This window comes from Capsicum annuum, chromosome 3 (genome assembly GCF_002878395.1).
Source record: "Capsicum annuum cultivar UCD-10X-F1 chromosome 3, UCD10Xv1.1, whole genome shotgun sequence".
Taxonomy (NCBI): domain Eukaryota; kingdom Viridiplantae; phylum Streptophyta; class Magnoliopsida; order Solanales; family Solanaceae; genus Capsicum; species Capsicum annuum.
The window spans coordinates 158445080-158460160 of NC_061113.1; the positions used below are offsets into that span (position 1 = coordinate 158445080).

Sequence of the window (15081 nt, forward strand, 5' to 3'; positions counted from 1 at the left end):
TATCCTCCACCTTAAGGATATAAATTTACCCCAAACATTGCATTTATCTTTTTGCCTCGCTTATACAGAGGTGGTATAAGAATTAAGGAACCGAGTAGTGTATGAGGCATTGTCAATCACTTGGCCTTGGGGTGAGGTGTGTTTTTGTATTTCTTATCTGGTGTAAAATCAAGAATACAGGATTCTTGTTCCTCATGTTCACACTCTCCCACTATTTTAGATGATTACATAGTCAAGACATCTTCTAAACATAATATAGAAAAGTTCTTTGAATGAGGCCCAACCAATCCCACTTCAAAATTTACACTATTCATAACACCCTCACGTTATTCATTTTCTCAATTGCAGTATCATAACAAAGATGACAGTTGAGTGACTGCAATTCTTGTGTTTGCTCCATAAATTGGCTGGTATCATATTCATATTTTTCATTTCTTATTATCTGTGGACATGGTAGAGGTGATATCTCCTCAATTGTCTTTTGAGCATTACCCACAAAAAAGACTGATTCAGGATTAAAAGCACACATGTCTACAGAATGATAAATATTTCCACAAACCACACACCAACTTGTGGTCTGCTTCATAGGTCGGCAACAAATAGGTCCTCTCCAAACTTTGGATAAATGTATGGACAAAAATCCACATGATGGGGTCCTCTACAAAAATGACAAGAATCTTCATCCATCGAAAACCATCTATCCCAGACTGACATATCAAGAAGTGTGATAAAAATGAAAATAAAAGAAAATAAAAAGAAACTAAAAAATAAAAACTATTTACAACTCAATATAAAAAAAACTAAAAATAATATAGTTGCCTATTTACAAGTCCCCGACAACGGCGCCAAAAAATTGACAGTGCCCAAGTGCACACGCAAGTGTACGTGGTCTACCAAGTAGTAAAGTGACCAAAAATCCAAGTACCGATCCCACAGGGAATTGTGTTTGCCAACTATCCAATTCTAGTTTAACGATTGAGAAAAAGTAAACAATGAAGTTTTAGAATTGTAAACGGAAATTAAACTAAACTAATGCAGAAAAGTAATGACTTTGGACAATCAATGGATAGAAGCCCAGGGTTAAGGCTTACGAACAATCATACTACGCTATTGAATTTCATTCGTTAGACTGTTTATCTTGGCCATTGATTATAGAGTTAATCGCATGATCAAGGTCTCCCGACCTCTAACCTTTTATCTAACGTGGACCTTACAACTACATCATTGATCGGGGATGTAATAATCCAATTAAGTGCTTAAAGTTATCATCCTACATTTGAATCAAGTAAGGCTTCTAGGTACATCCTATCCTAGATGCTAATTTGAAATCCTTATTTTATAAAAGACTACGAACCTTACCTTGCTTATCCCCATGTTCTATCTTCCTATTCCCCCTCCCGAGATCACCTAGTCGATAATGAATATATTCTAAGGGTAGTTAATCCCTAAAATAGTTAAAACAAGAAAAAAAAACCATATTGATAAGAAAATCAACAACCTTAATTCAAAACAAAAGTATTCATGATCTTCGCCTTAACCCCGGAAAGGGAGTTTAACCCTTAATGGAAATATTCATCATCCAACTACTTGGATTAATGATACAAGCCATGAAAGAAACTAAAGTAAAATATTATGAACCCCAATTACATGTACACCAGCCTCCACAAGTATCCCAAGACATCCAAAAGTAATTAAAATGTGTACAATGATGTATTTATAGAACAAGGGCAAGCCAAAGACATGTAGAAGTAGGATCCAACCAAGAATTGAGTATTGGAGTAGAGGGGATACCGCCCTGGGTGTTGCACCGCTCAAGCCAAGGCTGAGCCTGCTGTAGATCACTGCTCCAGCCAAGGCTGAGCCTGCTTTAGAGCCCCACTCCAGCCAGGGCATCGTGGGCTCATCGCCTCAACACACTGGAAGTTGCTTCCATGAATTTGGTTAAGTATTGATCATCCAATCTTTCATCCCTTGACATTTGGTGTATTTCCAATGGATTTACAGCTTTTATATCATCAAAATATCATCATATTTAGCTCATAAATCTCCTACTTAATCACACACCATAAATTAGAGACAATCACAACATAATATCCATGATGATAAATTAAAAACACAAGCTAACATAAGGCTAGCTCGCATTAATCTTTACTTATGATTTCAACTCTTTACTTATTCAAATTAAACTTTACACATTACCAACAAGTTGTTACACTCATAATTATACATTTAAACCATTTGTAACTCTTTGAACACAATAGAATCCAACGATACCAACTACACACCCAACTAGCTCAAGCTAGTAAAACTAGGTTTCTCGATTGAACTCTAAATGACTCAATAAAGCACAAAATTATTTTAAAACACTTCTAACCATTATAATCATATCCTTGAACACTTATATGCTTTTTTCTAATATAATTAACACATTAACCACTCAAGTTATCCATAAAACAAGACTAAATAAGCTAGAATAGTTACACTAAAATGCATAAGTACACCCAACATCACCTACGGAGCTAAGAAGCCAGGGGAACACAATTCTAGTGTTCACCTGTTGACTAATTACAATTGAAGTTGATATTCGCCACTTGCTCGATATTGCTACTCAAAACCCCCTATTTACTTTTTCAGTTCTGCCTATTGAATACAAAAGCTGAAAAATATGATTCCATGTATTACCTTGGTATTTAACCCCAACCTTTGTTGGGATACTACATTCCACCTAGAAGACGAGATGCAAAATCAAGAATAGAAGAGATGTTGACTAAGCTGGTGAAGGGTCAAGAGATCCATCCAATTAACTTTCTTTAAAGAACTCAAGGCTGATATTTCAGGATTGACCCAAAAGGTTGAGTCACTAGCAATTGCTATCAAGCATTTAGAGTATCAGTATTGGCAAATCTCCTCCACTTTGGCTCAAAGACAGTCAGGTGCCCTTCCTAGTGACACTGTGCAGAATGCTCCAACACTTGTTCATTGTCTGGCTATTAACATTAGGAGTGGCTCCCCACCTGATGTGTATTTTTTGCCCACTACTAATCAACCAAGGAAGAATAATATTATTGTTGATGAGCCACCTAAAGCTGAGTTTGAAAAGCTAACTTTTAGTGATGATGATTTTAAGAGTGATTATGGTGACGATTGGGTTGTAGATGATCCTTAAGATAAAGTGAAAAATTTTAGTATAATTTCTCATGCACCAGTAGTAGAAAGGGGACCAGGTGGAGTCACCATCCCATGTTCTATTGGGACTTTTGATATTAATCTGGCTCAATGTAATTTGGAAGTAGGAATAAATATAATTTCGTTAGTGATATACGAAGTGTTGGGGTCAGGTAAACTCAAGCCTATATTTGCAAGGTTTTTTATGGTTGATTCATCTGTAAAGGAACCAGTGGGTATTTTGTGTGACGTAGAAGTATGGGTGGCATCATTCACCTATCTTGCAGATTTCATGATTTTAGACTCTGAAGTGGATGCTCAAGCTCTGATTATCTTGGGTAGACCCTTCTTGTCCACTGATCGCGTGGTGATTGATACAGACTTAGAAGAGATCACCTTCAAATGGAACAATGAGCAAATAATGTTTAAAATATGCATGATAGTACAACAGCTAGATGATATGAAAATGGTAGCAGTGATAGACGTTGTGAACGACGGTGTAGTTGTAGTGATGTGCCTATTGAGGAAAGATTAGGGCTAGAAGCATTAGCAGCAGTGATTATTAACTTTGAGAGTGATGGGATAGATAAATATGACGAGCTGGCTAATGATTGCATGGCATAGGTTCCCACAAATATGCTCCTAAGAAACTAGATCTTGATTTGAAAAATAGAACCACACCTCCTACAAAACCATCCATTGAGAAGCCATCGGTATTGGAATATAAGGCCCTCCCATCTCATTTGCAGTATGCATTCTTCGGGTCCAACAATACCTTAGCGATAATTATTGCAACAAATTTGGTAGGAGAACAGGTGGAAGCTTTGACATTGATATTGCAAAAATTCAAGAGAGATATTGGATGGACTTTTACAGATATTTTGAGGATTTCACCAGGTATATGCACACACAATATACAGCTTGAGCCTAATAGAATTCCCAGTATTGAGCATCAGAGGGGACTAAACCCTCCTATATAAGAGGTGGTTAAGAAGGAGATAATCAAGTGGGTAGATGTTGGGTGGTTTTTCCCGTCATAGACAGCAATTGTGTAAACCTGATTCAATGTGTACTAAAAAGGGATAAATCACATGGTTCCTAATGAAAAAAATGAACTAGTACCCATGAGAATAGTGACCGGTAGGAGAGTTTTCATGGATTACAGGAAGTTGAATAAGTGGACACAAAAGGAATATTTCTCTATATCGTTCATGGATCAGATGCTGGATAGACTAGCAAACAGGGTTGATATAGTTTTCTTGATGGGTACTCGGGCTACAATTAAATCATATGATTGCTCTCGAAGACCAAGAAAAGACTACTTTTACATGCCCCTATAAGACCTTTTCATTTAAGAGAATGTTGTTCAGATTATATAATGTGCTTATCACTTTTTAGAGATGTATGCCGTCCATATTCTCTGATATGGTGGAAGACATAACCAAAGTATACATAAATGACTTTTTAATGATTGGGGACTCATTCAATGATTGTTTGATCCATTTGATCAGTGCACTGTAAAGATGTAAAGAGTGCAATTTGGTGCTAAACTGGGGAAAATGTCACTTCACAATGAAAAAAGGTATCATTCTAGGGCACGAGATCTCCAAACAAGGTATTGAGGTGGACAAAGGCTAAGATTGAGGTAATTGAAAAATTTCAACCACCAGTGTCAGTTAGAGGCATACGAAGCTTTTTGAGTCATACAGGCTTTTATAGGAGGTTCATCAAGGAGTTTGCAAAAAATGCAAATCCTCTATGCAAGCTTTTAAAGAAAAAGGTGAAATTTGTGTTTGATGATACATGCCTTAAGGCTTTCAAATGCCTAAAGGAGCGGTTGATTTTGGCACCTATTATTGTGTTTCTGATTGGTCTGCACCTTTTGAGGTAATGTATGATGCAAGTGGAGTGGCCTTGGATGCTATCCTAGGATAAAGGAGAGAAAAGATCTTGCATCCCATCTACTATGATAACAAAGCTTTAAACCCCACACAAAAAAATTATATAGTTACAGAGTAAGATCTACTTGTGGTGGTTTTGCTTTTGAAAAATTTCAGCCTTGTTTGATTGGGACTAAGTTTATAGTGCATACTGACCATGAAACCTTGAGATACTTGATTTCAAATAAATATGCCAAACTAAGATGTATTTGTTGGGTTTTCTTTCTACAAGAGTTTGATTTTGAAGTAAAGGACCGAAAAGGAAAGAAAATCAGGTTGCAGATCACTTATCCAGACTTGAGGAGGAGACAATACAGAAATAAAGGGATAATCTTGAGATAGATGATGCTTTTCTAGATGAGAGGGTGTTGGCGGCATCTCAAGATTATAGTTTGCCAATTTTGCCAACTATTTGGCAAGTGATCTGGTCCTAGAAGACCTATCCATCTAGCAGGAAAGAAGATTTATGCATGAGTAAGGAAGTTTTTTGGGGATAAGTCGCATCTATTTAGGATTTATGCTAATGGTGTGATTCAAAGATGCATCCCGTAGATGGAGATGATGAGCATTGTAAAATCTTGTCATTCATCATCAGTTGGGGGTCACCATAGTGGCACACACACAGCCCATAAAATTCTGCAGTGTACGTTTTACTGGCCTATCATTTATAAGGATGCTCATGATTTTATGCAAGCATGTGACCAATGTCAGCGTCAAGGAAATCACCATGAACTTCTCATGACACATATTCTGGAGTTAGAGTTGTTTGACGTGTGGGGGATAGACTTCATAGGCCCGTTCATGAGCTCCTATGGTATGAATATATTCTTGTGATGGTTGACTATGTGTCAAAATGGGTGGAGGCAGTTGCACTTCCAACAATGAAGGTAGAAGTGTCGCCGCCTTTTTGAAGAAAAATATCTTTTCTCGATTTGGCACTCCATGTGTAATTATCAGTGATAGTACGTCTCACTTCTGGAACTACTTATTTAAACCCCTTCTTGATAGATATGGTGTAAGGCATAAGGTGGAAACACCTTACCATCCTTAGACAAGTGGGAAAGTGTAAGTCTTCAATAGATAGATAAAGTCTATCTTCGCAAAAACTGTGAATGCCAATAGGACTGACTGGTCTAGAAAACTAGACGATGCATTGTGAACTTATCGGATAGCTTATAAGAACCCCATAGGTGCCTCTACATATCAGCTTTCATATGGCAAGGGATGTTATTTACTGATTGAGCTTGAGCATAAGGCACTATGGGCACTAAAAAGGCTAAATTTTGAGTAGTGTGATACAGGAAACTTGAGATTGAGCAAGGTGAATGAGTTAGATGAATTCCAAATCGGTGCTTATGAGAGCTCATCCATATACAAAGAAAAAATGAAGTTGTATCATGACAGGAAAATTGAGAAAAGAGTATTTGAACCTGGTGATTTGGTCTTGTTGTATAATTCAACACTACCCTTGTTTCCTAGCAAACTGAAATCTAGCTGGACTAGACCATTCACTGTGGTTAAGGTATTCCCACATGGTGCTATAGAAATAAAGAGTAATGGTGAAATCTCGTTCAAGGTAAATAGGCAGCGAGTGAAGCTGTAATGCCCCAAATCTAGTACTCGAAATGCTACACGGTGCCCATAACCCCAAAGGACCATAAGCTAACCCATGACTGATATTTGTACCTATATATTGTATACATACTATATAATGCGAAAACATGAACTGAAAGGCCAAAGGTTAAAAGTATAACATAAGATCTAATAGATCATAAAATATAGATGGGTCATGAAATACCCAAAACAAAACTGAAATAAGTTATCTGAAACATACTATAGTCTGAAGAACCTCTAAACATGACTGTCTGAATAAGGAGTTGATAGGACATGTCCCCAACTAACTCCAAGTAATAAATTAATAAATGAGATAGTAAAATAATGATCATGTCCTTAAAGAATGAGGACTAACTTCTAACTCTACCTGCAGAGACTGGAATCTACTGATACTTTAGAACTCCTGTCTTTGAACCTATGGTATAAGACACCATAGTGTAAATGCATCAGTACTTTGAATGTACTGGTATGCATGTGAGGTAAGCTGAATGCATGGGGTTCATATGCATGAATAATACTGGCTAACTGGCTAATATGAACATAAGAATACATGTATGCATACACAATAACTATATCTGAAATTGTGATCACATGAATTTACGGATAACTAACATGAACATGAGTAACTATCTGTCAGTCCTAAATTTGATGGAACTAGCTGAGTTCCGTATTGTATCTAAATTAATTGTATCTGACAGTCCTGAGATCTAAAGAACTATCTGAATTCTATTACTGAGACTGAGACTGAATGATTGTATCTGACAGTACTGATTCTATAACATGAAACTATGGGAAGTAGTCATCTAACCGACATGCCCCTAGTACACCATTATGGCTGAGTTGGGGTCCAATCTGTAACCCCAATTAGAAGGGTGTCAATGACGCACCACCGATAAGGACAAGTTGCGGGTGACCCTCATCTAATAGTGTCCCCTAAAAGAGAACGATAAGACCCTCATCTAACAATATTTATCCATCTCATCAACCCTCATCGGACAGTGTTTATGTCTCAACCTATGCTGGCTAAATAGTTTTGGAACGCAAGGATGAATTCTAAGAATCACACCCTCATATAATAGGTGCATTCCCATCCTTGGGTTCGCTCGATGCTAATTCCTACTCCCATCTGAATAGACACTAAACATGATTAACAAGCAGTGCAGAAAAGTAAATAAGGGGATTTGGAGGTAATAAGTAAATAGTAACCAAACTTGAATGCTTTGAGTTGTAAACAATAGAAAACGAACACTAGGACTGTGTTCCCTTAGCTTCTTAACTCCACAAGTTTATCTATTCAACCCACTTATTTTGCTGCTCTGCATATAAAGTCGACAAGCTATGTATCACCAACAGTTTTGTGAATACGTTAATAAATCTCACCCCTTACCTTGTGAGTCTCATAGTGTCGCCTTATTGCTCCTTAACTATGACTTCAGTTCAACTCTTACCGTTTGAGTCTCGAGTTGATTAGATGAGATGGCAGAATGGTAATGATGGAAGTGAATCTCAAATTACTGTCTTAATCATCTTTTCCCAATTACAAACTCCCTTGTGAAGACAATTGCAAATACAGGCTACCCCCAAGCTTCTGCAGTAGCTCTGAGCTCAATTATGATGAAGTAGATTAAGATTCACACAGTTTACTTTAGAATAGATAAATCTCCCACTTCTCTTACGTAATTAATCCACCAGGGTTCCCATAACCCTAGCCAAGAAAGTTAACCGCTCATGCTTGAATAACAATCCATGATTATCAATAAGGAAATCATGTAATTATTTGCATAATAATGAGAAGAATAAAATCTGAAATTTGCTATTAAATAATAACCCAAAGATCTCAAGAACAAAGTTTTAATGACGAAAATAATGTAAAAGCATGTAAAAGAATATCAAAGTGTGCAATCCTCATATGACTCTTGCTCAAGAGTTGTACCTTGATTATACGACTCTTGTTCTTCAATTGTATCCACCTGGGACATGTTCCTTTATAGCTTTGAACACTGGTTTGCTTGCAGTTTCCCTATATGAATCCTACTCAGACTTGCGACTCATATACTTCTGAGACTTTCAAGTTTGGATGGTAACTGTAGCTTCTGTTATGCTTACAATTCATTGTCATAACTCATACCTTCATCTTACAACTCGTATGGTTGAGTCATATCTTTTCTTCACTTAGTATTTTGTTTTAGTCTTTGGTTCTGTTGTGCTTACAAGTCATACTACGAGTCGTATGGTGTGTTGACAACTCATGAGGTAACTCGTATCTTGATCAGACTTTTTCTTTCTAGGTCTTTTTTTTCATTTTCATCTCAACGCTATTATAGACCTGTTTTACCTGCAATAGACACAAAAGTGAATCATATCTACTAAAACAACCTAAGTATATGCATAAATTCATGGTTTTAAGCATCGAAAGTGTCGTTTTCCACGACACATCAGTGAGACTCAATTGTTTGGCCCTGGTTTGATTTACCAAGTCATGGAGAAGGTGAAGGTGATTAGGAAGAGGCTTAAGACTGCCCAAAGTCAATAAAAGTCCTATACAGATTTACGGAGAAGGGAGTTGGAGTTGTATGTAGGTAATCGGGTGTTCCTAAAAGTTTCTCCTACAAAGGGAGTGTAAGGTTTGGGAGGAAGGGGAAGCTCAGTCCCTAATATGTTGGTCCATATTTGATTTTGAGGAGAGTTGGGAGTGTGGCCTATGAATTGGATTTGCCTGCGAGTTTGGGTTCTATTCATTTGATTTTCCATGTGTCGATATTGAATAAGTGCGTAGGTAATCCTTGTTTGGTTGCTCCTAGGGAGGATGTTGGTATTTTAAATTCCTTGTCTTATGAGGAAGTCTCGATTGAGATTTTGGATAGGCAAGTCAATAGATTGAGGACTAAGGATGTGGATTTAGTAAAAGCACTTTGGAGGAATCAAAAGGTGGAGGAAGCTACTTGGGAAGCTTAATAGGACATGAAATTCAAATATTCGTTTTTGTTTTTCGGGTCGAATGATCACACTTAAGGTATGTATTCCTCTTATTCTTATCGTTTTTCAAATTTTGCACATTGTTTTGTGGTTGCATTCCTTCTTGTATTATGCTAATGAGTGCCTTGACTCCTCATTCGGGGATGATGATCCTAGGGGAGGGTAATGTTACGCGCAGGTTCGAAACTTTGAAATTCTCTTAGTGTTGTGCTCACTGCTCAAGCTACGACTCAGCGGATGAGTCGTGGAGATTACTCACGAGTTGCAAGGTTCTAATCGTAGTTGTCCAGTAAGTTTGTCCTTGGTTTCTGTTGAGGTCATGATTTGGATCTCACGAGTCGTGTGGTAAGGTCACAAGTTGTGATGAGGGACTCGTGGCCAAATTAGTGAGGAGTCCTTGAGTCACTGCCCAGACTATGAGTCATGGTGACGACTCGTGGCCAGTGACCATAAGTCATTGCAAGACCTATAGTGACTGGGCGTTAATTTCCGCACATTTTTCATTAAGGGTAAATTGGTGTTTCCCTTCCTTTACACTATTTTCGTGACTTAAAACCTTCCCTTAACCCTATTTCTACCCAATTAAAATATTATAAATTACTCTTCTCTCTCAAATTTTCCAATCAAGAGCAAGGTTAGGGTTTCTAGGGATTGGTCATCTAGGGCTCAAAGTGTGATTTCTTCTCCAAATTCTTAGCATATATCTTTTACTTGAAATTGTATTTTATTATGGCATGAAAAGATTAGATATTTTCATGGTTTTAATGTGTGGTTTTGGAATTTGGGTGGAGGGTTTTGGATAGTTATTGTTTAAATGATAATTCCATGGTTTGTATGCATTTATTTATGCCTTATTGATGGATTTTGGAACTCATTGGGTGTATGGGCATGGTAAACGGAATGGGGTCGTGGATTCCCCCAAATTTGTAAGGATTTTGGTAAGAAATTGATAATAATCTCAACCTACTTACATAATAGGCTTTGAAATATGGCTAATTATATCGTTTTGCTTACTCTTCTAATCTATTGCATTATACTAATGGCTAAACAGATAAAAATGATTTGGAAAGGCCTTAGTGGCCATGGATTGGTTTCTAAATTGAAACTTGAGAGTCAAATGGGTAAATTAGTAATGGAATTGTCTTGCAAGCTTAACTTAATTGGTATGACGATACCATTCGATAAATGACTGAATGGATGATTCCTTGATTAAATGGATAGGTTATGTGCAAATGTTTTAATTGTGCTTAAAGGGGGTTGTTTAGCTTGTCATGGAAGGTGGAAGTCCCGAGGGGATAGATATTTGAAACCACGTTTGCCGGCGCGGGGTATTGGTGGTTGTGTGCATAGTTCACACTTTATATATATTTTTGGAAAGGTTGGAGCCTCTGTGGCTTTGGCCCTTCCTTGGATTTCTCTGGTTTATGCGGCTAACATGCACTGGGGCCATTTCGCTAGGGGGAGCCGGACCCATATAGCCCACGGGTGTTTTTAGGATGGTTAGAGATACACAGTTAAGGTTAATGATTTTCAATTTCATGTTTAAACCTTATCCCTTATCCTAGCATTACGTATATAGGTATATTTGCATATATGTGAACATGTACATTGAGTTTGGATTGATTTTGAAATAGCATTATTTTATCCCTTATCCTGAGTTACATGCTAGCGCTCACCCCGCTAATCATCCTAAGACACTACATTATTTCATAATATAGAGTCCGAAGACACTTCTTTTACCCATGTGCAGCGTTAGGTGATCCGATTGGTCTGCAGTAAAATGGTGAGCTTCCATCTTCCGAAAAGCTTAGTCATTCCAGCGATTGCTTTTCATATTTTGGAATTGCAGAGTTTACATCAACATTATCATTGTCATTTTCATGGTCAGGGACATGTCCCCACCTAGTTTGATATTTGGATTGGTTTAGAGGCTTTTGTGGACATGTGTGGATTGAATGGTTTTTATTAATTCTTAGATCCTACCTTTGAGTATGTTGGCTATCATATATCATGCTTGGTTGTCTTCTACTATTATTTTGGATTATGTTTTGGATAGGCTATGGGGTGGTCTCCGGCTCTCAATGGGTTTGAGATACTTGTCACGACTAGGCCCGAGATCGAGTCATGATAAAAATATTGGCCCATGTTTAGGCCTATGGACATTTTATGTCTCATCGACCAAACTAATGTCACTCAATGGTCATTGGGTCATTTGGTCATATTGGTCATTTTTAGCCTTTTCCAACTTGGACCATTCTGATACATGCCAAATTGCCTACGGACCTTTGGATGGGATACATATGATGCTTGAGGTGCTTGATGAATCCTTAGTGCTATTAAAAGATGCCACATGGATGAAGATTATCATTAAGGAGGGTCAAAGGACTTTGACGAGGTCGAAGGAGTGCAAAACGAGGATCGAAAGTCCTTGGAAGGGACATTTTTAGATCCGTCTTTGATCCGCTCTAGCATTTCACGAGCGGGTCAAAACAGCCCCTAGTGGGTCTTTTCTTGCATTTGGATCACTTTTGTGCCTTAATGTAATAAGCTTAGTCTTGGACTATAAATAGATGAATTTATTATGATGATAAATTCATGAAAACTCCATTGGGAGGGTGTTGAGTGCTTGTAAAAGCGTTTGTTGACGATTGTTTAGAAACAGTGGTTGTAAGGGAGATTGATTCCTCTTTCGGTCAATTTAAGATATGTAGGTTCTTTGATTGGTTTATTAATTGAGGATTAAGGGTTTAATATACCATTTGTTTGCTTTCAATTCCTTTCATTGTGTCAACCTACCTATCTTTCTATCATCTATCCTTTTACCCTTTATCTTTTCATTTGTCGATTTTATTATTTCTTTTGTGTTTGTGTTTGTTTCTTATCTTCGTAGATTTCTCTTGTATCATTTGGTATCAAAGACGAGCTTAGGATCGTTCCCACGATTCTAGTCTTGGGTTTGTCATCTTGAAAATCAACAAAAAAGAAGTGTCAAAAATCAAAAATCCCTAAAAAAAAATGTCACTATTCACGTTTTTGTTCTTAGGTCAAATTTTGAGTTTTTGAATTTGTGTTTTTCTTGTGTTTCTAGCGTTAGATTTGTGTTCTCTAACACAATACGAGTCTAGAAATCAAATTTGAGCCAAATCGGAGCTTATTTGAGTGTTCTATCCTTGTTGGAAGCTTGGATTAAAGATTTTGAAGTTGATTACAAAATCTGAAGATTTCGGTGAAGAATTTGAGAAAATTGATGATTGAAATGTGTTTAGAAGGTCAAAATTAGCCTTCGTTCAAAATTTCATCAGATTTCGATCAACGATTTAAGAGAGAGATTTTTAAAGTTTTGGTGTTCTTGAGTGTTCTTGGAGAAAATTCAAATCTTCAAGAGGAATTGTTTGGAAAAGGTAGTTGTTTGATCCTCAAAATTGAAGAAAAAGGTGTATAAAAGTATTTGTACAAACATCTTTTGAAGGCCCTAAAGGATATTCCAAGAGAGAAGCAAAGGTGGCCCATATTTAGGTAAAGCTCGACTAAAATTCCAGTCTTGCTGCTTCGGCTTGTAGTGCATCTGCTTCAGTAGATTGGCAGCAGATTGGATGCAGGTCAGGAGTAGACTACATTGGTTTGATCTGTGGTGCATCTGCTTCAGCAGATTGGCCACAGATCAGGGATAGATTGGTCCTGTGTCCAACATGCTCTCCGTATGCGCCCAAGATGCGGCCACACATCAAGGCAAACCTCTTGAACGCACCACCAACCTATTTTTAACACATCTAAAGCCTTCCCAACGTCCAATTGAAGTTCCCATATGAATATCAATCCCATTCCAACACCAAATTCAAATTCCCAAATGAATATCAACATTTTTGTAACACAAATTCAAGCCTTGAAACTCATCTCAACACTTTAAAAACTCCATTGCTCTAGGTTTGATTCTTAGTTTTAATTTCCTAATTCTTGAATCACTTCTTTAATTCTTAAACTACCATCAACTAGTAACTCATCTACTAAGTTGATTGATTAGTTTTGAGTCTGTTTGCTTTCGCTGTCCTTTTCTTTTTATGCTTTTCTCATTTTAATTCATTGTAACTTCTTTGATTCTAGTTCGTAAGTAGATTTTGTCTTGTGTCTTGAGTCGATCAAACAAGAATCCATTCCGGCCGCAAAGTAGTGATTGACACCTTATTAACTACCGAAGTATAAGCAACTTTCAACATTCGTCGCTCCAATTGTGAGGATCACAAAAGTGAGCTTATTATGAGTGTTGGGGAGGAGCTTTACTACAAATCTTGTTTGTTCATTTTTTTTGTAGGTACAAAGGTGATATAAGGGGAACATGTCTTCGATATCCGGGGATTATTGTGACTACAACATAGGAGACTATGATTGAACTGAAGGATTTTATGGCTACGAAGTTGAGGAAGATTGCGGAGGCTATGAAAATACCCATGATCAAAACTTGGGCAGATTTGAGGGTTACGATTTTGAGGGAGAAAATAAGGAGAATAAAATTCCTAGTGCTTATGGTGAACTTGGAGATGATGTAGGACCTCATGATGGATCTTATAATGACGTTGTGGCATATGAGGAGTCTTACACTTCTCACTCCGAACCTAGAGTTGGTGTTAGGTATAACCCTTTCGTTCGCAAAGCTTATGACAGCTATGATGAGAGTACACGTGAGTAGTGTGAAGATTTATATTCTCCACCTTGTAGTACTTCTTATCAAGGTCGATATAGTGTGAATGGTAGATTCATGATCTGCCTTTGATCTACTCTAGCATTTCACGAGCGGGTCAAAACAGCCCCTAATGGATCTTTTCTTCAATTTTGGGTCACTTTTAGGCCATAATGTAATAAACTTAGTCTTGGACTATAAATAGATGACTTTAGGTCTTTTTTCCTTAGCTTGTTTTTTACTATGATGATGAATGCATGAAAACTCTATTGGGAGGGTGTTGAGTGCTTGGAAAAGCATTTGTTGATGATTGTTTAGAAATGGTGGTTGTGAGGGAGATCTAATTCCCCTTTCGGTCAACGTAAGAGATTTAGGTGTTTTTCTTGGTTTATTGATTGAGGATTAAGGATTTAATATACCCTTTGTTTGCTTTCAATTCCTTTCAATGTGTCAATCTACCTATCTTTCTATCATCTATCCTTTTACCCTTTATCTTTTCATTTGTCAATTTCATTATTTCTTTTGTGTTTGTGTTCGTGTTCGTTTCTCATTTTCGTAGATTTCTCTTGCATCACATTCGGCCCTTTTCTAAAAACGTTTCAGTTTTTTTCTTTTTTTTTTTGCTACAAATTTTTTAAATAAAAAATAGTCTCCTTTTTTTTGCTGTTTAAAAATAATAATTAAATATAATAGTATAAAAATGATATAATT

The 15081-nt window shown here is 37.1% G+C and overlaps 1 long non-coding RNA gene across 1 annotated transcript in view; it reads right to left on the bottom strand.

Annotated features, from left to right (window-relative positions):
- Positions 1–8507: 8507 nt before the first annotated feature.
- LOC107863591 overlaps positions 8508–15081 on the bottom strand; it is a 16143-nt gene continuing 9569 nt past the window's right edge. The window contains exon 2 of the long non-coding RNA XR_001672346.2: positions 8508–9054. This is a non-coding gene — a long non-coding RNA (uncharacterized LOC107863591). The remainder of the gene's footprint in view (positions 9055–15081) is intronic.